The sequence below is a fragment of the Erinaceus europaeus genome, chromosome 14 (genome assembly GCF_950295315.1).
Source record: "Erinaceus europaeus chromosome 14, mEriEur2.1, whole genome shotgun sequence".
NCBI lineage: Eukaryota > Metazoa > Chordata > Mammalia > Eulipotyphla > Erinaceidae > Erinaceus > Erinaceus europaeus.
The window spans coordinates 23,718,379-23,745,029 of record NC_080175.1 but is presented as its reverse complement, the minus strand read 5'-3'; the positions used below and the strand labels follow the sequence as shown (position 1 = coordinate 23,745,029).

The window sequence follows — 26,651 nt, the reverse complement described above, 5'->3', positions numbered from 1 at the left end:
TTAAAAAATAAATTTATTCATTTATTGGACAGGGACGGAAATTGAGAAGGGAGGGAGAGGTAGGGAGAGATAAAGAGAGACACCTGCAGCATTTCTTCACCACTTGTTAAGCTTCCCTCCCAGGTGGGGACCAAGGACTTGAATCCAGGACCCTGTGTGCTATAACTTGTGCACTCAATCAGTTGTGCCACCACCTGGCCCTGCATGTTTTTAATTTTAATGAAATGGTTTCTCAGTATTTTGAAGTTATAAAAAGGAAAAATGGCCTCCTGGAGTGGCGGATTCATTGTGCAGGTGTCAAGCTCCTGTGATAACCCTGGTGGCAATAAAAATAAATAAAATAAAACAAGAACAGCTTTGTTAAAACTGTACTTCAAGAAAAAAGAAGCCCACCTCAATTTACTTCCTTTTCTCTTGTAGAACTTCAAATGATTCAGTACCACTAAATGGATGTCTGTTTTTTTTTTTTAATCTTAATGAGAGGTACAGAGAGAAAGATACTCTTCCCCCCCCCCCCACTCACCCATCACTGCTCAACTCTGGTTTATGGTGGTGCTGGGGATTGAACCTGGGATGTCTCAGACATGTACATCTTTTGCATAACTGTTATGCTATCTCCCCAGCTCTCACTGGATACCTTTATAGCACATCAGGTGCCTTTGCTTACTCCTGCATGTCTGTAAATTCTCTTTTTGGTTCCGTTGGGCTGTTTTTCTATCTTGGTGCCAGTGACACATCATCTTAATGCTACAGTACTATAATCCATCTTATTGTCTGATAATTTAACTTTGCCAGCTTTCTTTTTTTTTTTTTTCATGATTGTTTTGGCTTCTGGTCACATAGACTTCAGATTCAACTTTTTGGCTTTCACAAAAAGGTCTGCAAAGTTTTGTCTGTGATTGTATTTTATCAGTTGGCCAGTTTGGCATTTTTCTGTTCCCCTTAATTTCTTTCAGCTGTGTTCCACATCTTTAAGTAGAAAAGTATAAGAAATCTCTGAAAGTTTCTTTAGGAATTTAAACACACACACACACACACACACACACACACACACACACACACACACACACACACACAATTTTCCAGCATGAGGGGTGGGGAAGGGCTTGCAATGTGCTATTTCACTGCTCCCGTGACATTATTTTTTATTTTAATTATATTTTAGAAAGACACAGGGAGAAACACAGAGACAGAGACACTCACAGAACTGTTCCAATATCCGTGGAACTTCCCCTGGGTCAGTCATGCACCTGTGTAATGTTGGAACTTAGGGCTTTGAGCTAGGTGAATTATCTCCCTGCATTTTGGTGCTATTTTTTAAGTGAGGATTTTGAAAGTCTAATTTTCTGGTTTTTGTTGCTAGTATTATCTTTAGATTCTTTGAAATTTTTCTTTACGTGACATCATGTCATCTGTAGATAAAAAGTGATATTTTCTCCTTTTGTTATTTATTTCATTTTCTTACCCTATTGCATAGGTTAAGACCTCCCAACAATGCTGAATAGATGCTGTGATAGCAGATGTATTTTTCTTGTTCTGAGATCATGGGGAAAACATTCAATATTTCACAATGAATCATCACATTTGATGTAGGTGGTTATTACCTTTTATGAGGTTAGGGATAAAAGACTCCTCTTCAAGTCTAAGAGCTGATGATTGCCTTGGATTGTTTGCAAAAGTGAAAGCTAATATACTGACGGGGTGATAGTGATTACACAGAGAAGAATAAGAGAGACGAGAGAGGGAGAGGGAAAGGGAGAGGGAGAGGGAGAGGTAGAGAGAGAGAGAGAGAGAGAGAGAGAGGTGAGGATGTGTGCTGAAAGGAGGGTGAGAGGATTCCTGGGATGCAGCCTGTGCTCCAGGCTCTGTAAGAGCAGGGCGAGTTAGCTTCCATAGGTCATGTGATTGATGAGAACTGGAGGCTGGGTGAGAATCCAGGTCTTCTGGGAACTAGGACTTCTTTTGTTCTATCCAGAAAAGAAGGTCAGTGGGGAAGATAGCAGTTAATAAGTTAATACAAGTGTTGCCTTTAGGGCTATCATTTGTATTCCCTTCCTGCCTCTCCATATTTTCTAACCCTTCTTCAGTCTCTTGTCTTGACCTTCATCTTGAACTCCAGCTCAATCTTATCCTCTCTCCACTGAAGAATGGTGATATGTCTGGATGCTGTGCCCATTCAGATCATGAGAGACTCCTCTGCTCTGGGCTACCTCTTATTTTAATTCCTTTTTAAATTTTGTTTTGTTTTTGAGATGCCCATTACATAATGCAAGTTAACCCTGGGTCACTCACGTCATAGAGAGACTGGGACCTGAGATTTATGAACATGTCTGGAGCCTCCTTGATGTCTCCATGTCAGATCTGTATAAATAATGGCCTTCTGGCAGTCACAAGTACACAAAGAGTGAGAAGAGCGAACAAGCTTCAGGCTGCAGTGAAGATAGTAACTGACCCTTCTCAGGCCAGACAAGCCTGGTGGTTTGGAGTGGGCAGTCCAAATTATCTCTTGTGACTTAAGTCCAGAGTCTGAGCTCTAGTGTAGCAGTGTTTGCAAGCTGCTGTTCTGCCTGGGCTTTCTGCAGCTGGCCCAGCTCTCCTGTCTCTACCTTGCAAAGTCTATCCTGAGGCTATTATTTGATTTTCTCTTCCTGACTGAATTAGATGGCTCCATTTAAGGTAAAAACAATGTAAAAAATGCTCACACAGGCACACACGCCCCAAAGAAGATTCAGAATAAAGAGGGGCTTTTTGCTCTCAAACACCAATGCAAATGCTTTTTCAGTGTTTTAATGGATGTCAAGCACAACTGTAATTTGAGTGATCTGTAGCAGCCTGCCCAGGGATCCTGGTGCATCTGTTAGCATGATGGCAAAGTTTGTTGAGGAAGGGGGTGCACTGGAGCTGGGAAGCTATCTTCCTGAGGGCTTCTTCACCATCAGAAGGACTGTTCAAGAGGTGACACCTGGAGGAGAGAGGGTGTTTCCAGCCATTGTTTTGCTGTACAAGCAGTGGCCTTTATCACCTCCGTACCCTGCCCAATAGCCAGTGTCCTACGAGTGCCCAGTCACCTAGAGAAGCCTAGGTGGTCTCCTAGCAATTGGTACTCTCACCTCCCAGGAACATTCTGGTAGTAGTTATAGAACAGATGTATATGACCTTAAAGGAGAAAAAGAGCGAGGATGGCAAAAATAGAGGTCTTCACTGGGCAGCGACATTGTATGTGTTCTGTAAGCACAAACAAGAAAAGGGTCTCAATATTTTTAGTCTTCAAACATTCTGCTCTGAGGTAATTGAGTAGAGCATAATGATAGGTGACAATGGTGTGAGACTTTCATAAACCCTTTCAAAGTAAGGTCTCACTTTTTATGTGCATTTGGCTGGCTGGGTGAACTGAATATTGTCCTCATGAGTGACTTCCAGAAGCTGAATTTGTAATGGCGAAAGCCGCCTGCACGCTTGGAAACTAGCTTTACCAACCTACACACCTGAAACACAATGGAAGGTGATTTACATGAGATGAACCAGCCTGTGGGTCTGGGAACTTGTGCTTCCAACAACAACAGGTAATTCACAGGAGAGGAGCCTGCCTGGCAAGGCCTGGGGAGAAATGGATACTTGCAAAAAACAATCAAAAGACCGGAAGGCTTGGAAATGGACATTTGAGAAAACCAAAGAAATAAAGGAACCTGTAAACTGTGAAATACAGATACTTGCAAAAAGGAATTAGAAAGGGCTTCTGCCTGGAGCTTCCAACCCCAAGCTCCACAGCTGAAAACAGTGAGAAATATAAAGACGTTGAAGGGACTTGACTGAAAAGAAACAGTCTTGAAAACCTTTAAAAAGCAGGGGACAGGGGACTGGGTGGTGGCATACCCAGCTAAACACATGTGTTACCACATGCAAGAACCCCAACTTCCCACCTGCAGGGAGGACACTTCACAAGGGTGAAGTAGGTCTGCAGGTGTTTCTCTTTCTCACTCCCTTTCTAGTTTTTCTTCCCCTTTCAATTTCTCTCTTTCTTATCCAACTAAAAAATAATAGGAAAAAAAAAGACCCCTGTGAGTAGTGGATTCATAATGCCAGCACCAAGCCCCAGTGATAACCCTGGTGACAGAAAGAAAGAAAGAAAGAAAGAAAGAAAGAGGTACAAGATGCTACTGGGAAGAGGAGGAATTGGGATATCCCCACCTCCATGTAGAGCAACATTTATATTATTTTATTTTATGAACTTTTTTTTTTTGCCTCCGGGGTTATCACTGGGACTCAGTGCCAGCACTATGAATCCACTGCTCCTGGAGGCTATTTTTCCCATTTTTGTTTCCCTTGTTGTGGTTTTTATTATTGTTACTGTTGTTGTCATTGTTGGATAGGACAGAAAGAAATGGAGAGAGGAGGGGAAGACAGAAAGGGGAAGAGAACAATAGACACCTGCAGACTTGCTTCACGGCTTTCGAAATGACCCCCTCTGCAGGTGGGGAGCCGGGGAGCTCAAACCGGGATTTTTGTACATGCTTTGTGCCATGTGCATTTAACCCGCTGCGCCACTGCCCAGCCCCTGGTGAACTTTTTCATTAGTGATTCAGTAGTGGTTTACAACATCATAAAATTGCTGGGACATAGTTCCATATCATAGCCCCCACCAACGTTCTGTACCCCCCAATGATAGCTGCCAAAGTTCTTATCAAGTCGTAGAAAGACAGTTGAATAATTTTCCCCCAAGTTCTTATGTTTCACTTTTCTATGTTCCATATATGATTTGATGAAGTTGTGGGGATATCATGGGGCAGGCAGACCCAGAAATGCCAGTATTTAGATTTTATTTCAAATTCAGAGCTACCAAGGCAGCTGTTAAATGATTCATACAGTAAAGCACCTGCATGCACCCTGTATCTCGTGTTTCTTTAGTTTTAGTGAATATGATTACAATCACTGAAAGAGTGCATAAGAAGATAAAAATCACCAGGGCCTGGTGGCCAAGTCCCTAGACTCAGGATTTGAGTGAGGGCAGGGGCAGCATTTAGATTTAGAATAGAAGGAAATAGCCTGATTTGGAGAGTGAGGGTTTGTGGAGGGAAGTTACTTGCTTTCACATTTTCTTTCTGTCTTTGACACCAGTGCTGGGTTTGACCTTGTGGTACTGTACTCAAAAGCTGCTGCCTCCTCTTATTGTAGGGCCCAGGTCTGCCCAACAATCCTTGGTCTGTAGCTTCTGCTCAGAATATTTTGTTGAGAAAATGGCTGACATGTTCAACATGATTCAGCAGTGTGCTGTGGTAGCCCTGTATGGGGGGGGGGAGGGGGAAGATGATGGGCCAAATTTGTATTACACATGTTTAAAGTTCCATCACACATAATCCCAACAAATCATTGAGAAGGTGGCTCACCAGGTTAAGTGCACATAATACGAAGCGTAAACACATACAACACCATGGCAGCAAGTACAGGGACCCAGGCAAGGATCCCAGTTAGAGCCCCAGGCTCCCCACAAGCAGTGAAGCAGGTCTGAAGGTGCCTATCTTTCTCTACCCGTCTTTCCTTCCTCTCTCAATGTCTTTCTGCCCTGTCCAATAAAATGGAAAAAATGGCCTCCAGGAGCAGTGGCTTTATATTATTGACACTGAGCCCCAGAGATAACCCTGGAGGCAAAAAAAAAAAAAAAGAGAGAGAGAGAGAGAAAGCATGATTTTCAGGAATTTAAAACTGTATTCAGGAAAATTGAGAACATTCACATTAGGCAGAGAGAGAGAGAGAGAGACAGAGACAGACACCGACTCAGAGCCCTTACTCACATGTTGGCAGGTTAACCTAGGCAGAGAGAGAGCCAAGCCCACAGATCTGGCCTATAAACATCCAAGTCCTACCTTTACTCTCTTTCTAAGCCACACCCACACCTGTTACCACTCTTACTTCCTGTGCAACAATTCCTTTCCCCCAGGCACATAAGTGTGCCTAGGGAAGGTGTTCTGGCATGGTGTAGCAGTTTCTGTGTTCCCCTAGGTACATGCTGTCATTTCTGACCCCAGTATTGCCATAGTAACACTACTGTATTGTAACTTCATCTTGTCCACCTTGGATCCTGTGCTGTGCTCCTCACCTGAGCTGAATTTCCACACTGCCTTCACGTGTGTGTGTGTGTGGGGGGGGGGGGGACTTTGCAACTGACTAGACAGAGGATGACAGAGAAACTCTTGTTAAATAAACTTGCAAATTGAGTTCATTTAACTCACAGTAGAGGAATGCAGGAATGGAGCTCTCTATGTGAAGGATTTTCAATTCAAAGGAAGGATGAGAATGGTCCTATATAGACTTAGGCATAGTTGGCAGATCACAGATTTTTTTTTTTTTTGCCATGGTTCAGTGCCTGCACAATAAACCCTCTGCTCCCATTTGCCATCTTTTCATTGTCCCCCTTTCTTATTATTTTATGGGACAGAGGGAACTTGAGAGGGGAAGAAAGAATAGAGAGAGAGAAAGAGACACACCTGTGGTACTGCTTCACAGCTTGTGAAGCTTTCCCCCTGAAGGTGGGGGCTGGAGATACGGTATTTGAAGGAATCTAGAGTTTGCTCTATCAGGAGGAACTTTGAACTATTCATTGATTCTTTGGAACCTAGTTGGGAGCTGTTTGATGCATAGAAGACTTTGAATTTGGCCTTTAATTTTTGTTTTTCTTTTCTTTTTTTCCGTCACCTGGGTTATAGCTGGGGCTCACGAATCCACTGCTCCTAGCAGTCATTTTTTTTTTCTTTCCTATTTTTATTTGACAGGATAGAGAAATTGAGAGGGGAGGGGAAGATACAGAGAGGGAGAGAGGGGCAGGTGTTGTCATATCCAGTTAAGTGCACATAGTACTATGTGCAAGGACCCACACAAGGATCTGGGCTCAAGCCATTGGCTTCCCACTTGCAAGGGGGATGCTTCACAAGGGGCAAAGCAGATCTGCAGGTGTCTATTTTTCTCCCTCTCTATCTTTCCCTTCTCTCTCAATTTCTCTGTGTCATATCCAATTAAAAGAAATGGTCACCAGAAACAGTGGATTCTTAGTGCTAGAGATAACCCTGGAGACAAGAAAAAAAAAAGTGAGGTGGAGAGAGAGACACCTAAAGACTTGCCTCTCCGCTCATGGCTCATGAAGAGTCTCCCAGCAGGTGGGGAGGAGGCACTTAAGCTTGGACCCTTGCATTTTTTATGTACATTTAACTGGGTGTACCACCTCTGAGCCCCAAATTTTCTTCTAACACAGAATTTGGAGATGAGAATAGACTTCTCTTGCTTGTGGAGAGGGAAGTAAAAGCTGTTGATGTGATCCACTTGGTAAAAACCTGGTCCTTGAAAGACAAATGAAAGGACTGCCATATATTCAGCACGTATTAGGGCATTGACTGATGCTGTAGTCATCATCGTCATCGTCATTATCATCATCATCATCATCATCATCATCTTGGTGGAACCAGGGCCTTGTGCTATTTCACATTCTGGGTAACTTTCTCATTTCTGCATATAGAGAGACAGAGGGAGAGACACCCACAGCTCTGAAGTTTATATTGCCCCTGGCACTTTTTATGTAGTGCAGGGTTGATCCTGGGGTGTGTGTATAACAATGTGGATACCTTGCCTGGTGAGCTCTCTCTCTCTCTCTCTCTCTTTCTTTCTCTTTACAGAGAACTGTCTTTATGTGACCTACTTTTCTTAGCAGATTCTAGGTAAGTTGGAGGGAAGGAAATATACCTAGGCAGAATAATCTGAGGTTCACACTTGCCAGGAACCCAGTGTTGTCATTTGGATCCTAGTGACACCAAGTCTTCTTACCCCATCATCTTAATAAATGATTTGTGTATAAATCATCTCTGTTTCAATCCCTCCTGAAACTTTCTTCCAAGGTTGAAGTAATCCTCAAAGAGTATTTTTTTCCCCATCAAGCAAGACTCCCTTTTCTGCAGAGTGCTTTCCTGAAGCTCTTGATGACAGTGCCCCACTCCTCCCTGTCCCTATTAGTGAAGAGTTCCAGAAAACCTTCTGTTGACCTTCTTTTAATTGCTAATAATTAGTCAATTTTATATAACGCAGTGATAAATATTCATGAATAGCACCATGTATCAGGATCCAACACTTTAAGCTATTGTGCTTTTTTTTAATTAAAGGGAAACATGGAATTAAATATAATAAAAGAGAAAAAGAACATTTATTTATATCCATTTCAGTTGTACTGTGGGACTGTGTGGGAGGCAGGTTGGAAGCTTGGACCTGGGTGATGTTTTATCTCATAGTTATCTAAAGGAAATGTGTAACACATCTGGGGGCTGGCTGAGTTTATTCATTCATTCTTTCACCATTTGTTACTCTATCCAGTACACATTGACTGTTTACTGATTACTGCCCAGGAGCCTTCACAGCACCTCTCAGTGGGGTACAAGTGGATGGGAATGGGGAATCTCTAGGAGCTCACAGTCTAGTCATGAAAGAATCAGCTGGGCTCAAGTGGAGAAGAATTGCCTTATCAGGTGAGGACCCCCAACAGGATTTTCATACTTGCCAAGTGAGCCTCCCAGCTTGGTGGCTACCCAGAAGCTGGTGGGCAGCCTACCTTCTTTGACAGCCTCTGGAGGGTTGAAATCTAAAATCAGACTGCTTGGGTTACAGGTCACTACTAGGCTGTTAACCTTTGCTTAGTGATGTTAAGAAGTTAAGGTATAACAAAGAAACCCTCCTGCACTGCCATTGGGAATGTCAGTTGGTCCAGCCCCTGTGGAGAGCAGTCTGGAGAACTCTCAGAAGCCTAAAAATGGACCTGCCCTATGACCCTGCAATTCCTCTACTGGGAATGTATCTTAAGGAACCAAACACACTCACCCAAAAAAATTTGTGTACACCTATGTTCATAGCAGCACAATTTGTAATAGCTATTACCCAAAAGCATGGTAGGTGTTGAACAACAGATGAGTGACTGAAAAAGTTGTGGCATATATACACAATGGAATATTACTCAGCTATTAAAAACAGTGAATTCACCTTCTTTACCTCATCTTGGATGGAGCTTGAAGGAGTCATGTTAAGTGAGATAAGTCAGAAACAGAAGGATGAATATGGTCTGATCTCATGCACAGGCAGACGTTGAAAAACAAGAACAGAAGGGAAACCACTAAGCAGACCTTGGACTGGAGTTGGTGTATTGCACCAAAGTAAAAGATGGGTAGGGGGTTGGTTCAGGTCCTGGAATATGATGGCAGAGGAGGACCTAGTGGGAGTGAATAGTTATGTGGAAAACAAAAATGTTACACATGTACAAGCTGTTGTATTTTACTGTCAACTGTAAACCACTAATTCCCCAATAAAGAAATTTAGATAAAAAGACTTAAGGTGTATGATTTGATATATAGAAACTACATTTCCCAGAAGTACTGGTATCAAACAGTGGAGAACAGGGAACACAGCACCTCCCTCAAAAAAATAAATAAAAGCATGCAAGGTGGATGACTAGACAAGAGAGGACCCTTGACTCTGGGTCATAAATACCAAGAGGAAGAGGAAGCTGCATGTAGGAAGAGAAGGAGATGCAGGTGGAAATGAGAGCAAGTGTGGAGCTGAGCTGAGTCTAGCAGAGGACATGTGAGAGCTGGGCCAGCAAGGGGAGACACAGTGAGTGGAGTTGGAGGGGGAGCAGTCCTCATGGGTAATTATTTCCTCAGTGTTTTTCACTCTAAGGCAATAAAAGTCCATTTTCATACAACTAATATGACTGTTGCTTATATTGTAGCCTCTAAAAGGTAACAGTCTCCAATCACTGATTTTTACATTAATAATAGGCAAGAACCCCATATTATCGTGGATGATGTGAGCTCCCCACATAACACTTGGATTAGACCCCAGGTCTGGTACCTACTATATGTGGACATGTCCTTGGGTGAGTCCATTCACTTCCCTGTGCCTCAGTTTTCTTACTTTATGGTGGGATCATCATAGCATCTACCTCACAGGGTTTGTGGTAAGAGCCACTCTCCTTGATGTGTGTGAGGTGCTCTAGAAGGTGTTAAACTGTAGCCATGTCAGTTACTATGCTGACTGCTTGCTCTAAGGCCTTGCCTGTGAAATCCTTAAGTGTTTTGCCATGAATTCCTGGAACATCTTTACTGTTGCAGACTTCTAGATTCTCCAGAGGGTTCATATGCAGGTTTGTTCACTGAGGAGGCAGGCAAACTGCTGATGAGCCATTGTGGAGAGTTCTGAGAGCTTCTTCATTGACCTGCAAGTGGCAGGGGAAGGGGATGCAGTTTTCTTAGAAGCCTCTAGCAGACCAGCCCCTGTAGAGCAGGAGCAGGGGAGACAGGGCTGTGCTGCTTTCCTGCTCCCCCCTTGAATCTCTTCTCTCTCTGTGGAGGCATACCCGTTCCTGTGTTAGTGGGACACTTGCAGGATTCTGTGGGCTGTGTTTCCCTGCTGCAAAATGGAAATGTGAGGTATTTATTTGTAGCACAAGGGCATGGGGAGATACTTAAAGAACCGGTGTGGGGATTTTCTCAGTAAATAAACCCACTTTTTTTTTGAGATGTGCTTTCTTTTTACAGTGGTAGAGATTTTTTTTTTAATTATGTATTTTCCCTTTTGTTGCCCTTGTTTTTTGTTGTTGTAGTTATTGTTGTTTTTGATGTCGTCATTGTTGGATAGGACAGAGAGAAATGGAGAGAGGAGGGGAAGACGGGGGGGAGAGAAAGATAGACACCTGCAGACCTGCTTCACCACCTGTGAAGCGACTCCCCTGCAGGTGGGGAGCCAGGGGCTCGAACCAGAATCTTTACGCCAGTCTTTGCACTTTGCACCACGTGCACTTAACAGTGGGAGAGATTCTAAGGACTGAGAAGCTCACCTTTGCTGCTAGTCAGGCTTTGTCATCCTCCACTGACCCTGACTACAGTGTTAGGACCCAAGAGAGTTCCAGGTCCCAGCTCTCCCTGAACACAGCCAGGCTTGCCTTGTCCTGTCAGTTCACTTGTCACTGTTGGAAGGGAGGGATGGAATGGGCCGGCCAGTGGAGGTGGTTGTGCGTGTGAAAAATAGGTTCTTGGTTCTCTGCTGAGAAGACTGAACTACTGCAGCTCCTTTTTCTTCAGGTCTGGTTTTTCTTTCTATTTTTCTTTAATTTTTATTATCATTAAGAGGGAAGGGGAGAGAGACAGACATACACTTACAACACTGCTTTACCACTAGCAAAGCTTTCCCCCTGAAGGTGGGGACTTGGGGCTTGAACCTGGTTCCTTGCACATTGTAAATCCCCCCCACCCCCACCCTAGGCCTGGTTTTCAACTATAGCCCTGAGTACCTTTTAAGAAATCCCTGGTTCCTAGGGCTGGGGATATAGCTCAGTTGTAGAGCAGAGACTTTGTATGCATGAAGCCCTGGGCTCCATCTGGGGCATCAGAGATGAGATTGAACAGAGTCTTCAGGTCCATTCTGTGAGTTTCAAGGCTCCAGGCCTGGCCTTTACACTGCCCTCACATCACTGACTTGTTTATTCTACTGGCCCACTTGATCCAGTCACATATAGGCAACACTCTCCATCTCCCTGAGGACCTTTGTAGTGGCGCTTCCCTCTTTCTGGAATGCTCTGTCCTCAGGTCCCTGTGTGGTTAATTCTTGGAAAGTTACCAAGATCCATTGCTGCCTAGTCTAATTGTATCACTCTCTTCATATCCACCAGCTTTGTCTGGACTACTTTTTCTCCTTGTAACTGCCTTGCATATTATGCATTTTGCTATTTTATCAAACCTATTGTCTCTCTACCCAGGAAGATGTAAAAGATGGGAAGAGCAAACCTTTGTTTCATTTCCAGAAGCTTAGGCTACAGCTGGGGGTGGGGGGGGTCAGGGGGGGACTGTGAAATAGGAGAAACGATGGATGGAAACTCTCTGGCTCCTTCTCAAACAAGAAAAGACTTCTTCAGAAAGCAGAGGTATTCATGCCGACTCTGCAGTACCTAGTATTTGATGAATGTGTAACTGCTAACTATATGGTGGCCCAGACTAAAGCCCTGGTGCCTGGATTCCTCCAGTTAGCTGGAAAGTTGGACTAGTTACTTAACCCTCTGGAGCTCTATTTTCCATTTCCATACCAAGGAATAATGGCATCACTGCTTGTAGGGGTCTTGTTAGACTTCCAGCTTGAAGAATGGCTCCGAATCTTCTAAGCACTCAACAGGTACGGGTAGGGTATTTTTTTTTTTAAAGTATTTATTTTGTGAGAGGGAGAGATGAGAGCATGGCCCCAGCTCAGGCATATGGCAATGCTGGGGATTGAACCTGAGACTTCTGGGCTCTAATGCCTCACTATCCCCTCAGACTAGGTCAGCTGTTTTAAGCACCTTTTTTATTCATTGCGTCCTGAGCTGGGAAAACTTGTTTCAGTAGGGAAGCAAATGATATATAAGACAGTCTTCGTCACATGAGTATAATTTTTCATCCTTTCATGAGAGGCCATCCTCAACCATCATGCATTGGACCCTCAGTGCCCACTCAGCCTTCCATATCCACCTACCTCTACATCCTAGGCTTTGCTGTGATGGATCACATCTAGACCAAGTTTCACCCTATGTTTTGCCTTTCCTTCCTCAACCCTCAGGTCTTGGAGTGGGAGTGCAGGAAAAGATGAAAAAACTGCCAATTGCTGCAGACCCAGACAGAGTCTCCAGTCTCACTCATCTCTGCACCAGCCTTCCAGGCAAATAAAGTGACAAATAACTGCTTGCTGTGAGCTCTAGAATGCCCACATTCAGTGTGTTGCAGAGATGAAAGGCTAGGGTCCCAAGGGGCTGTGTCTATCATGATATAACTGCAGGTTCAGGAGCCTTGGAAGGGGGCCAGATGGACTCACGTTGCCACAGACCTCCTCCATCTCTCCTTGGCATTTCTGCCTTGCTCTTTCTCTCTAGGCCTCTCTATCTGTGCTGCCCCCAGATCCTTCTCCTCCTCCTTTGTCTTTAAAGCCTTTCATTGTACATGATGGAAAAGTCCCGGGAGGGGGCCCAGGTGGTAGGGGATCTCTCAGGATCATGAAATTACAACACTGAAGCTTTTCTTAATCCTGCCTCTCCCATCTAAGCACTCACTCACCCACCCATCCATCCATGTACCAGTCATTCACATGCACATGTACACATCCATTCATCTAAGCTCTGCCTCAGAGCTACCCTTCACCAAGATTACCTCTTTTTTCCCCATTGGACAGTAAACCCCTTTGGTCAGAGAATATGCCTTAGGCTTTTCTAAGTCCAAATTCTCTCCCTGGTGCCTATGCCAAGGGAGGAAGACCCAGAACTTAGCCCTGGTGTGTGGATGTGCAGGGACCACCCAGTGCTAGGTCATGGGAAGAGAAGTCCTCTAGGAGGTTCCTGAGCTAGTGGTTTCACATGGAAAAAGAATTTAATAAAAACTCACCCTCATTGCTGTCTGCGTATCTGTTTCCTGTCTCTGGCGGGTGACATGGCATGTTAGGACTGGAGGATCAAGGCTCTGGAGTTTCCCCTCATCCAACACTTCCTGACAGTGTGCTTTTGGATACATTCTAAGCCTCAGTGTGTCCCTCTGTGCAATGGGGATGATAACATTAGCAGTCTCTGGGGCTTGGTATGAAGATCTGGTGAGAGAAGCCATGTGTGCTTCTGTTTGCAAAGTACCTGGAACCAAACAGCTCAAGATGCTTGTCATCCTCGTTGTCATCACCATTATCTGTAACTTGGGAGTTACATCAAGGCTCCATCAAGGGGAGGCTGTCCATATGAATTGCAACTTTAGCCAGTAAAAAATACATGTGTCACTTATCTATTTATATGGTACTGATTCAGATTTAACTGAACATCCTGCATGTCCTCAGGGAACCCTCCTTTGCTGAGCATCTCAGAAACTGGATCTTCCTCCTTCATCTTGATCCCAATTAGAAGAGTCACAGAAGTGGTCTGGGGAGTTCACAGGACTTGGGGGCCAGCCCAGAACTCTGACTGACTGACTTCTGGCCACCTGTGAAGGCTGGGAAATGAAGGGATGGGCAGATTTTGTGTGTGTGTGTGTGTGTGTGTGTGTGTGTGTGTGTGTGTGTGTGTGTGATGGGAGGGGGTGACTCAGCCTGGCACAGAAGCTAGTGCTGATTGGATGCAGAGGGCGTTGTGAATCAGTGTGTGCAGAGGACGGTGCCTGCCAGCAGGCTGCCTGCAGATGGAGTAGCAGAGTAGGAACGTGTGTGCCTGTGTGTAGCTGCACCACACCACAGTTGTCAGTCGCAGCACCATCATGGTGGGGGCCACTTCTGTTTTTTCCTTGAAAGAGCTCAGAGCTTGCTCACTGCAGTGGGTATGAAGGGCAGCTTCAATTCCAGTTTCCCCAGTTCCTACTCTTTTCTTTCTCCTTTTTTTCTCTCTTCCTTTCTCATCCCCTCTGTACCAGCCTTGGGAGGAGGGCCGTGTGGGTGGGACTGATACATCCTTAGTTTCCTGCTATTCCACACACACACACAGGCTTCAGCCCCTCGCCGTGCTGGCTCCCCACTGTCCTCATAGAAGCCGGTTCTTGGCAGCATGGCCCTACAGTCTGGAAATACCCAAGAGTAGGTTCCCTGCGACGTGTGGGAGATGTCATTTGTGGCCTCCTAGTAGGCAAGCACATCAGGCATGTGAGAACTTGTCACAAAGCTGTGGCCAGTTTTTGAGTGACATTGACAGGGTTAATATTCTGTTATTTTACCTATTTAGGGTTTCACGCTCTGGTTTCCAATCTGTCTTGATATACAAGATCCACATATATTTCTAGATTCAGAGCAGATGCTGCCTTCTCTGAGAGTCCCTCCTGGCCTGCCTGATACCTTCTCTGAGGAGACTTTCTGACTGACTTGGTCTTTAGGACTTTCTCCTATGTTCTCATATTGTCCTTGGTTCCATTGAAATCCCCATTACTTTATGGAAATATGTTTGTTTGTTTATTTATGTCTCTATCCAGATTGGAAACTTCTGGAATTATGTGTTTATTATTCCTGCCTTAGTGCCGTTGCCTGTGCCTTGGCTCACAAACTCTGTAATCTACTTATTGTTGAGAAGACTTGTCCCACATTATCCTTTAGCTTTCAGCTTTCATGCCACTCTGTGGAGAGACCTGGTTCTGCTCTGTCTGGTGTTATGGTTTCTCTCCTTTTCTCTATGTCTTATTTGAAATAAGTAGAATGAAAAAATGTTGGCCTGGGAGCTATAAACTTGCACAGACAGGAGGTCCCAGCTCTGGAAAGCAAAAACAAAACAAGAAAGAAAGAAAGAAAATGGAAAAAAAAAAAAAGGAACTGAGGCTAGGTTTATGGGGAAGGATAGTTTTTCCTGGAATCACAGGATTGATGCAGGACTAGAACATCACCTGAAGCCCCTCCTCACAGCTGGAACTGTGTGTGAATCAGAATGTGGATAGAGAGACTGCAATTTCCTGGAGCAAGAGTCTGTTTACTTCCCCATGCAAAGACAAGCCTTCTCTTTTTCACATACTCTTTCCTGTTCATCATGGAGATAGTCACTTAGGTGTACTGGGTAACAGGGGTCTCCTGTGCTCTGTCATCCACAGAGGGCGCTGGTGGTGCCTCTTGGGAGCCTGAACTGTCCTCTGTTCTCAAAAACCCACTGGTCCATTGGAAAGAGGACTCACAGTTCTCAGTGCACTTTGCTTCCCAGACAAAGGTTTTCAAAGTCTGCTTCTGTACAGTTACCCTTTGAGGTATGTGACAGGAAACTTCCACTGCTGGTTCAGGTGGGCTGTTTGTGGGGTTGCAGCTGGCCAGAGATCTGACTTTTAGAACGCTGTCCTCTGTGATGGTGGGGCTTGGTCTCTGCCTGTGGGCAGCTTGCCCTGCAGTGCTGTTACCCTGTTGACACACACAGAAGGGACGGAAGGAAGGCTTCCATGGTAACAAGACTGAAGAGCCCTCATGCCCTGGTGTCATAGAAACCAAACCAAGGAATTCCATCCACACAACAATAGGCAGGGGACCTTGGCCCTATCAGACTCTGTGTGGCCCATGGTGGCTTGACACAGCATCAGCAGAGGGCCAGTGGGAAGGGAAGGAATAGGGGAATGGGAAGGCTGGAAGAGAATTTGTTTTGTGTGGGCTTGGAAAAGGAGCAGAAATAGAGAAGTACCAGTGAAACAAACAACCCAAACAACCAAATAACAAGCATTAACCCTTGGCTTACACCACATTCTCCAGGAAGTGTGTTCTGTATTCCTTCCTTTTCACTCTCTGGGCTTTTCAGTTCTCTAGTCTGGGACATTCACAGCGTGGGGACAACACTCACACTTGCCCCTCCTCCCCCACAACACCATTTTCCTCTTCCTCTGCTTACCTGCAGCATGGGTTAGATGCCAAAAGGACACTCCCTGGCCATGTGTATCTTACTGCCTAGGACTTAGTATGTATTCAGGCATGTCCATTCTAGACAGCTAGACCATATTGTGTGCTGGAGTCTTTCATGTCCCATACAAGGTGGACACGGGCAGATTCCAGTGAGTTGGTCAGACTGGATTTCCATCAGGTGGTTGACTGGTCAAAGACAAAAGTGCCTGGTGTCACCTAGCCACCTGGTGAGTTTTATGAGATGATATCATCTCATCTGAAGAGAAAATTGAGCCGTTCTTCTCCTTTCTGCTCAATTGGAAGAGGGTGGAAGGGTGAAGAGTTTGGGGCTCCTTGGGGAGCAAGGACAGAGGGGCGGGCAATAGAGGAAAGTGCATATTGATCTTCCAATTGCAGGTCTGAGTTTGAAATGCCTTAGAGCTTCAGAGAAGCTTTTCTATTTATTTATTTATTTATTTATTTATTCCCTTTTATTGCTCCTGTTGTTTTATTGTTGTAGTTATTGATGTTGTCATTATTGGATAGGACAGAGATAAATGGAGAGAGGATGGGAAGACAGAGGGGGAGAGAAAGATGGACACCTGCAGACCTGTTTCACCGCCTGTGAAGTGACTCCCCTGCAGGTGGAGAGCCAGGGGCTCAAACTGAGACCCTTCCACTGGTCTTTGCGCTTTGTGCCACGTGCGCTTAATCCACTGGGCTACCGCCCGACTCCCAGAAGCTTTTCATAAGTTTGGATGAGTTGAGTTTTTTGCACAGGTACAATGAGCTCCTACAAGTTTGGGCTATAGTCTGCATAGAGAGGGAAACCTGTTTTTGAATAACCTCCATTTGCTAAGTTGAGGTATCACCCTGGTCCTTGTCAGCTTTACTGACTTCCTGAGAAAATGCCATATCTCTTCATAGATTACCAGCCCTCAGGGCCATGTATAAATAACATACTTCCAAGTGTGAAATAAAGAAGTTCTGGCCACAGAGAGAATCTATGGGCATACGGGGCAGCGGTTAAAGACTGGGGACATTCAGAACTTGATCATGATAACCATAGCTGGTGATCTAGGCTTCAAAAGACAGTGTGTCTGTATCCTATGGGAACTCAAACTTCAGTTGTGTTAGAGTGATCTAAAATTCTGCTCAAATATTGCAATCTCCTGGGTTGGCCCTGCCCCAAGGTTCTGATTCAACAGTGCTGAGAATCTGCATTTTTAAAAATCGCCACCAGGATTATTGCTGGGGCTCAGTGCCTGTATGATGAATCCACTGCTCTTGGTGGCCATCTTTTCCCCTTTTCATTAATTAATTATTGTTGATATTGTCCAATTGAAATCAATTGTCCAGGTAAAAGTAAGGAGTTAAAGCAAGGTCTTTATTCTTTTGCAAAAGTGCATGCAGCTGCAGAGTGGGAGTTAGGTCCCAGTGCAACTCCCTCACTCTCCTCCCTTCTTTTATCTTGAAGCAGAACTGTCCCCCTCACCCATGGGCCAGGTTTCAGAGCTTATAGTCTTCTTGTTGTCTAAATAAGGAAAAGGAGACAGTCCCTATTGGAGGGTTAGCAAGCACTGGAAGTATCTGAATCTCAAGAATGTGGAACTAGTGGACACAAGTGGCTATAGATAATAACAATTTATAGGTTTTTGCACTAAACAACTGTTCTGTTATGGTTCCTTTGGAGAGAAGACTTAACCATCTCTTTCATTAATCATTTTTTTTTTTTTAGTTTTGGATAGAGATAGAAATTGAGAGGGAAGGAAGAGACAGAGCCCTACAACATTGCATCACTACTTGTCAGTCTTCTCTCCTGCAAGTGGGAGGGAGCCAGGGTCTTGAGTCTGGATCCTTGCACATGGTGATGTGTGCTTTCCCACGCACACCACTGCTCACTCCCTGGGAATCTGCATTTTTATGCAGCTATCCAGGTGATTTTGATGGAGGTCGGCTGGAGACCACACTTGGAAACACTCACTTACCCTGGGGCTTTCCTCACACAGTGAAGTCTTTCTTTGAACCATCGAGGCTTCAAAACTTGCTATTCTTATGGGATTCACAAAGAGTTCAGGCAGTAGTAGGAGGGGTTCTGAGGCTGGTAGACCCAAGAACCTTGCCTTTGTCAGGAAAGGAGAGGCAGCCAGTCAGTCACCCCCTGAATCCTTAGCTCCTGAAGCTGTGAGGCAGAGGCACATTGGCTGAGCTCCAAGTGGGCAGAGTGGGAGGTGTTGATGCCCTTGCTGGGGCTGTGAGGTTTCCTCACAGGCTGTGAGGTTGCACTGCACTCACTTAAGCTGGCTCTACCACAGGAGCTGTGAACTCCAGGGAGGACAGAGAATTTTGAGGGAGGATTTGCCACTTTAGGGGTTGTCTGTAAAGACAGGAAAGTGAAGTCATTTATAAACAAATGGACTTTGCAGGGTGTTCAGAAAAAGCCAAACCATGTGTTCCTCTTGCTTTCATTCTGACACCACCTGCTGCAGGTAACAGTTGGGAGGGTGCTGATTGTGATCACAGCTCTGGCAGCTATAATCAAGTGCTCACATTTCTTTTTTGCCACCAACATTATCTCTGGAGATTGGTGCCTGTATGAGTCCACTGCTCTTGGCAGTCTTTTTTTTTTTTTTTTCCATAAAGGATGAAAGGAGAGGGAGAGACCTAAGTAGAGACTACTGAAATACAGCTCCTTGTGAAGCTGTCCCCCATCCTCTGGGACCAGAGATATAAACTCATGTCCTTTCACATGGGAACTTGTGCACTCTACCAGGTCGACTGTCAGGTCGACTGTCATTTCTTATGTGCTCACTGCGTACAGGTTATACAGGTCGCTAAGTCTGAGTGACTTCGCTTCCCTTAACAATCAAGGAACTGAAACTTCAAGAATAATGGACCCTGTAACTGATAGATGGTGATCCATGGATCCAAGATTTGATGCCAGGGCCGAGTGGGAGGTTTTATTTGGGGGGCGGGGTGGGGTTCTTTTATATATCTTCCTTTGCTTCTTTCTCTCATTCTCCTCCTACATGTGGCAAAGTATACACCCCCCCACCTAATTAATCATACATATTTCCTGTGTTTGGTATTTTATTACAGGGCATAGTGGATGGAAATCAAATAAATGGATTGTTTAAACCAAACCAACCAAACCTTTCCACAGCATCACACACAACATAAGTAGGATGAACACAGTTTAATGTGCAAGGAACTAGATAGTTAAAATGACTACAGAAGTATAGAACTTAGATTGTCAACATGATTACAGGGGTGCAGAACTTGATTGTCCATGTGTTGTAAGCACACTTTCTTTCCTATGTTCCTGGCACAGGTCTTCTTGACAGATTCTTTTTAACATCACATTCAAGTATTCAAGCTCCCCCCTCCAACCATTTCTTTTTATGGGCAAGTGGATAAGCTTATGATCATAAAAGATCACATATTAGGATTGAAATGGGGAGTCAGAAACTGTTTTTCTATAAGAAAGACATCCTGAGTGGATACTGGATTTGGGGAGACTTTGTGGCATTAGGACAAGCGATTCAGAAGTAGTTGACTCAAATCTGTCTCTCATCTTACCTTAAGCTAGTTCATTTCTCTCTGCCTTGTCTTCATTTTATTATTTATGTTTTATTGCCATGAGAGTTATCACTGGAACTTGGAGCTTGAATAAAGAATCAATCCACTGCTCCTGACTGCCATATGCCGTCTTTACTTTTCTTTTCTCTTCATTTTTCTTTTCTTATTTTCTCTTCTCTTCTCTTCTCTTCTCTTCTCTTCTCTTCTCTTCTCTTCTCTTCTCTTCTCTCCCCCCTTTCTTTTCCCTCCCTTTCCTTTTAAAAATTTTTCTTTGATAGGACTGAGAGAAATTGAGAAGGGAGGGGAAGGTAGATGGGAAGGATGAGAGGCACCAGTAGCTCCCCTCCCTGCAGGTGGAAACTGGGGGTTGAGCCTGAGTCCTTGCCCATGGTAATGATTGCGCTCATCTAGATATGACAGTGCCTGCCCCACCCCTGCCCTCACTTTAGAATGTGGGTATTATCATAGAAAATGTGATGGATACAGAATGGCATCTCTAAGACTTCCTTCTCAAGGTTGACCCCAGTTGCTTGGAGTGTTGACAGCTGAGCCCTGAAATGCTTTCAGCTTGAGAGAGAGGCCTAATCCAAGGTTATGCTAACTTCCTATGGGCAGCCTGTACCCATGTCAAAGGTGTTAAAACAGGCTGGCCATCTTGACTTCAGGAAAGTCCAGAGTGTCTATGGACTGAATCACATGTGCAGTGAATCTTTTTTCTGCCTTTATAAAGAGGGCTATTCATCTCTGTTCTGTCAGTGTCAGTGCAGAGGTAAGCATCCTTTACTTCCCTAGGTATTTATTTTGTCTCAACCTCTCCCCCTTGAATCTTTCTTACATCTTTGTTTAAGAGCCCTGGGTATACAACTCAAGATATCTTGTTTATGGGTTAAGGTTTTGTTATAATTAAATGAGATCATTGATGTAAATGCCTACTGCCTTGCTTGAAAAATACCAAGTCCTCTGTAAATGCAGCTTTTATTTAATTTCCTGTAACATTTCATAAGATTTCTAGCTAGCAAATTTCAAGCCACTGTGTATTTTTGGAAAATATTGAATATGCAGTTATGATCAGGGCTCAACATATTTCAGTGGAAGTAGGAATTCATTGGAGTTTGAAGGAAGCCCCCTATTGAGTCATGTCAAACTTCATTATGAGAAGTGGTCTGGGACATTCAGATCAGCTGTGTGTAGTGGAATTTCACATGATAGATTTAAACAAAATTTCACCAGAAATTATGTGTACTCTGAAGGATGTTCTCAAAGATATTTTCACTTTAAGGGGGAGCTTAAACAAACTCAAGTGAGGAATGAATGAGGAAAAAGTGTTGTCACTTCAGTAGAGGGAAGAAGGGCATGTTAGCATCTGCAACTGCTCTTTCAGTTTTCTACAACATCTGTGTGTGTTAGTTGCTGGGGTGATAGGGAATTTTACTGATGGTTGTCAGGGGGAATAAGATGTTGGAAGTTCCACTGAGGGAAGAGGAGCCTATTGCATTTTCAAATGGCATATCCGGGAGGGTATTATGACAAATAGTAAAAATAATGGAAACATTTTCAATTTAAAAAGTATATAACTAAAAGAGTGAAAAATCTTGTTCATTTCTACCTCAATATAAAATTCGTTCATCAGAGGCAATCACTGTCACATGGTTAACACTCTTTTTTCTCATCTTAACTCTGTACATCTTTGATCACATAATACAATCTGTATGTATTATGTTTATACATGAGGCCCCATCATACCTACGAGTTTGCAGTTCCATATCCCATCCCTTCCACTGGAAGCTTTCCTACTCCTTATCACTCTGGGAGTATGGACCCAGGATCATTATGGCGTTCAGAAGGTGGAAGTTCTGGCATCTGTAATTGGTTATCTGCTGAACATGAGTGTTGACAGGTCGATCCATACTCCCAGCCTGTTTCTATTTTTTCCTAATGGGTCAGGGCTTTGGAGAGGTGGAGTTCCAGGGTACATTGGTGAGGTCTTCTTCCCTGGGGGAGTCCGGTTGGCATCATGGTAGCATCTGCAACTTGGTGTCTGATATAAAGAAGAACAAATTGTTTAATAATCTGGAACCTAAAGGCAAGAATATAGCAGATGAGATTTGGGGTGTCCATTTTGGCAAAACTTAGTAGACCTGTTTTAGATATATTGCAAGGCCCATGACTTTACTAATTTATTTTCCAGGATATGTATAGATACATCCACCTTATTATTCTTAACCTTTGTGCATAATACTCCATTGAGTGACTGCACTATAATTTATTTAATATTCCTACTTTATATATTTTCAGCATAGTAATAATAGTGTACTAAATGTTCTTTTCCTTTTTGACAGTCCTAAATTGTTTATTAGGTAGGTAGTTTTTTTAAACAAACAGTAATCATGGAGCTGGAGAGTGTTGTGCCCTCTCTAAACTGCACAGTGAAAACCACCAATAGTGTGGCAAAACTTGTGACCCTCTGCAAGGCCTCAGCTCTTGTGGCCTGCGAATTCCAGCCCTCACATTTCCCTGTGCTTGTGGACTGGTTTGGTGATCCATTGGCTGCCAGGATTTCTTCTGATGGCTTTATGGAATGGATGGATGAGGATAATCTCAAAGAACTTGTATGTGGAATCTTCACCCAGTTCAGGACTCTCAGAGCCCCACAGTAGCAGTCAGCTCACTCCTCAGCAACAGACTGAAGTCTCCATGCAGACTTTTCAGCTGGTTAACACCATGATGGACAGACTTGCCATAGGTTGCACCCTTAGGAACTGGACGTTTGTGACCACCATGGCAGACATGAATCCAATACATGGCATAACCTTGCTTGACCTTGTAATTCAGTCTGGAGGCTTTATCTGGCCAGGTGGAGCTGGAGCCCTGTGGATCTCATAGAACTGATGGTACAGCCAGCAACACATCCTAAGAAGAAAGCGCATCACATCCAACTGCTTCTTCCTGCATAGCTCCTGGGTGTACTTGTAAGAACCCCTCTTGGCTTACCTGAAGGCTGCTTCCAGATGGAAAGGAAAGAGCTCTTTACCCATAATCCCTTTTGGGCTCCTCCACCACTTCAGCAAGCCTCTCTAAATATTCTTGTTCATATACCCATGGCAGCATTTACACATATGGATGAGAGGTGCTGAGACCATTGAAGCTAGCTTCAGTGTGATGAGAGAGAGATTCAATGGACACAGCTCTCCTTAGCACACACCTGGACTCTGATTTCCAGAGGAGATTGACTTCTACATACAGAATCAGACAAGGAGAGAGTATGTGTGCACCAAAGTCCTTGATGAAGGCTCATTTTGCCCTTTATTGGTCCTCATCCTGCTGACCATTCCTTTTTATAGCCTGGGGAACCTTTTCTGAGAGTGGGTCTTGCCTCAGTGCTGATGCTATCAATAGAATGAGCAGTATTTTCTCCCTCTGCAGTTTTAGGGTCTGGGCTTGAATCCGAGCTCATTTGTGGATGACGACAAGGTTGCCACTCAAGCCAGTTAAAATGTTCACAGGTGTGTTGGGCTGTCTGTGACAAGGGGACTATTCAAAGAGAGCAGGTGCATTGCCAGGGTGTTGAGTTTCCAACATGTATATAAGCACCGAAAAATGATCCCCTATGAATAGTTAATTTTAAAATGCATCCAGAACTATACTCTGTGACACAGTGGTTGATCTACAGCCCCATTAATGCATCTAAGTGAAGGGTCTAGTTTAATGATGCTCTTCAGCATATTCATGGTCTGCCTGTGGTTGAATTCCCTCACCCAGCCATCCCAGCAAGTAGTACACCCGATGCTGTTGCCAGCTCCCCATTGTGCTTTATCAAAATGTGATCTTGGGGGAACTGTATTGCATTTAATTCAAAGGAAGGTGTTTTCAGGATGGCCATTAATTGTAACTGCTGTCTCCAGGACCATGCAGATACCTTATGCTGTGCTCTTTCATTCTTGCAAAACACTCCTTCATTTCCTGTGCACAGCTCTTATGTGGAGTACAGCAGACATTGAGGGACCTGTTTTATAGGTGTGGAACCTGAGGGTCAGAGGTTAGCGTTTTGGGCAATACCACAGTGTCAGTGACAGAACTATGACCCCAGGCTGATTTCCTGTTTCATAGCCTTTGAATTCTCTTCTGCAAATAGCCAGTCCATTGTGTGCATCAGAGTTGGGTACGTGCAGACTTTCCATGTTTACACCATTGCCTTTGGCACACAGTTAACTCAGTATGTACAGTTTCCTGACTGAGAATTTTTAAAGTTTTCTTTCGTGTTGACATTCAGCAGCCAACTCATTGCCACTTCCCTATTCATTCTACTGCTGGCTGCTGTTCTTTTTAAGATACACACACTGATCAACTACAGATCTTTTGAAGGTACATTTGTGAAGAAACAGGAGTGATAGAATTACAGAGATGTCTCACTTGATCAGACTTCTCAAAAGACTTTTTTTCCCCTTTACAAATTGGAGGTTTATAGTGTCCCTGTGCAGCGTGAGTCTGTTGATACCATTTTTCCCCACAACATAATGTGCTCATTTCATGAATCTGTGTCACATTTAATTAAGTTATGCCCATTTTTGCTTTAGATAACACTACTACTGCAGATTTGTTAGACTACAGTGTAGTATCAACATACAGTATAGTGTAAACTTTCATTTGCATTGGGAGGCCAGAAATTTCTTGTGATTCACTTTATTGCAATAATCACTTTGTTTCCGTGATCTGGAACCCAACCCCCCCATTTATATCTCTAAACTTAACTATATCTTTTACTGAATAACTGGTTTGCACATAATCTGGGATAGCATGATGTGCAAGACTTGTCTGTGGGCTGAGTATATTGCTCTCTAGCAATATACTCTACAGCACAGGGAAGTGTATAATTATTTGCTTATTATGAACATAGGGACTTATTCTTGCATGGACTTGGGGGAGAGCAAGGTCTCTGTGAGAAGATTGTACATTCAGGATTGTAAAAACCGAGGATAAAAGCTAAGGGTACAAAAATATCTAGCATATTGAATAGTGGGCTTTAGCTTGGGAATCTCTTCCTACTGGCCCTCATCATCATACTTCAGGACATGCATGTATGAAGAGTTTTTTAGAGACTATCAAAGTGATGTGGGGGGACAATTACCCTTTGAAAGTTTCCCTCAGGAGTATAAAACCAATCCTGAGGATGGATTTCTCTTTTGCCAAGAATCTGTCAAATAGCAAGCACATATATGCTCGGAGATGGAGGGAGTTAAATTCAGGTATGCTGTCTGGTAGTTTCAAAGCTGACACTTGAGGTAGAGCTGGGATGGGGTCATTAGATGAGTGAATGGAAGATGAATGGGAAAACCATTATGGGACAAGAGAACTAGCTGATGCAAAGAGGCAGGGATGTGATGTTAGGTTTGAGAATAGGTGAGTCAGTTTTTGTGAAGGGCAGGGTGCTTGTGGGACATTAAAAGGAGAAAGATATTCTAATGTGGAAGTCCTTTTAAAATTATTTTGAGGTAGATTGGTAGATAGATAGGAAAGGAGAAAAGACCATGACTCTTAGTTATAGTGGTGCTGGGATTGAATGTGGGACCTCAGGCATGACAGTCTACTGCACAACCAATGTGCAGTCTTTTTGGATCTAATGTGTAAGTCTTTAATGTCCCTTTACAGGTTTTAGGAACATGCTGGGAAGTAGCTTGGTAGCTGCAGAGAATGCCTTACCTGGGAAGGGCTAACATAACATAATGGCTATGCAAAGAGACTATCATGCCTAAGGCTCCAAAGTCCCAGGTTCAATCCCTTACACTACTATAAACCAGAGCTGAGCAGTATTCAGGTAAGGGAAAAAGAAAGAGGAGGAAGCGGAGGAGGATGAAGAGGAAGAGGAGATGAAAAAGATGGAAGAGGAGGGAGAGGAGGAGGAGGGAAGGAGGAGCAGTAAAAGAGGAGGTGGAGGAGGAGAAGAAAGAGGAGGGGAAGGAGAAAGAAGATGGAGAAAAAAGAGAAGGAGGAGGAGGAAAGGAGGAGAGCAGTAAAGGAGAAGGTGGAGGAGGAGGGGAAGAAGGAAGAAAAAGGAAGAGGTGGAGGAGGAGGAGGAGGAGATGGAGATTGATGTCTATGAGAGCTGACTTGGATCCCAGGCGCCACATCACAGCAATCATGCACAGCACCAAGGAGAATCCATGGAGTGGGTTTTCATCCCTCCTTTTTCTCTGTCTGTCTCTTTCCTCTCATTTTCTCTTTTTCATCCTAAGGGTATAGAACAAATCACAAAAACTCTAAAGATCTGGGTACAAAGTTTTAAAATTATAATCAGGAAAATAGTTTTTAAAAGTTAAAAATTCTTGATTGTCACAAAATAGGAGCTAATAGATTTTTAAACACCTGTGATTTTAAAAAGATGCATGATTAACTGTTACTCATTAGTGTAATTGCATCTGAGTGTAATGTGAGCTTTATTCTGGAAGTAATATATTCCAAGATACGTACAAATTTCCCACTCTGCCTTAAGTAAACTGTAATATGTGCCCATTCAAGGGGATGTTGACAAATTGCAAGCACAACACATTAAAGAATTGAACTGAATCAGAGCATTGCTTAAGGTCTTGCATACATGCTTAATGGGTGTTGAACTGTGATGTCAGGAGTGAGGTAGTATATCTTGAGTTGGGGGCTAGGCAGTAGTGCAGCGGGTTAAGTGCACAAGGCACAAAGCACACAGAATGGAGTAGAGATCCCAGTTGTGCCCC

General features: G+C 43.8%; 1 protein-coding gene and 1 pseudogene across 1 annotated transcript in view; one reads left to right on the top strand and one right to left on the bottom strand.

The window, feature by feature from the left end:
- The window catches only part of SORCS3 (sortilin related VPS10 domain containing receptor 3), a 795,336-nt gene that overhangs the window by 35,840 nt on the left and 732,845 nt on the right, over positions 1-26,651 (top strand). The gene's annotated exons all lie outside the window — the stretch shown is intronic.
- LOC103120439 (large ribosomal subunit protein eL15-like) lies at positions 22,341-24,104 on the bottom strand (annotated as a pseudogene).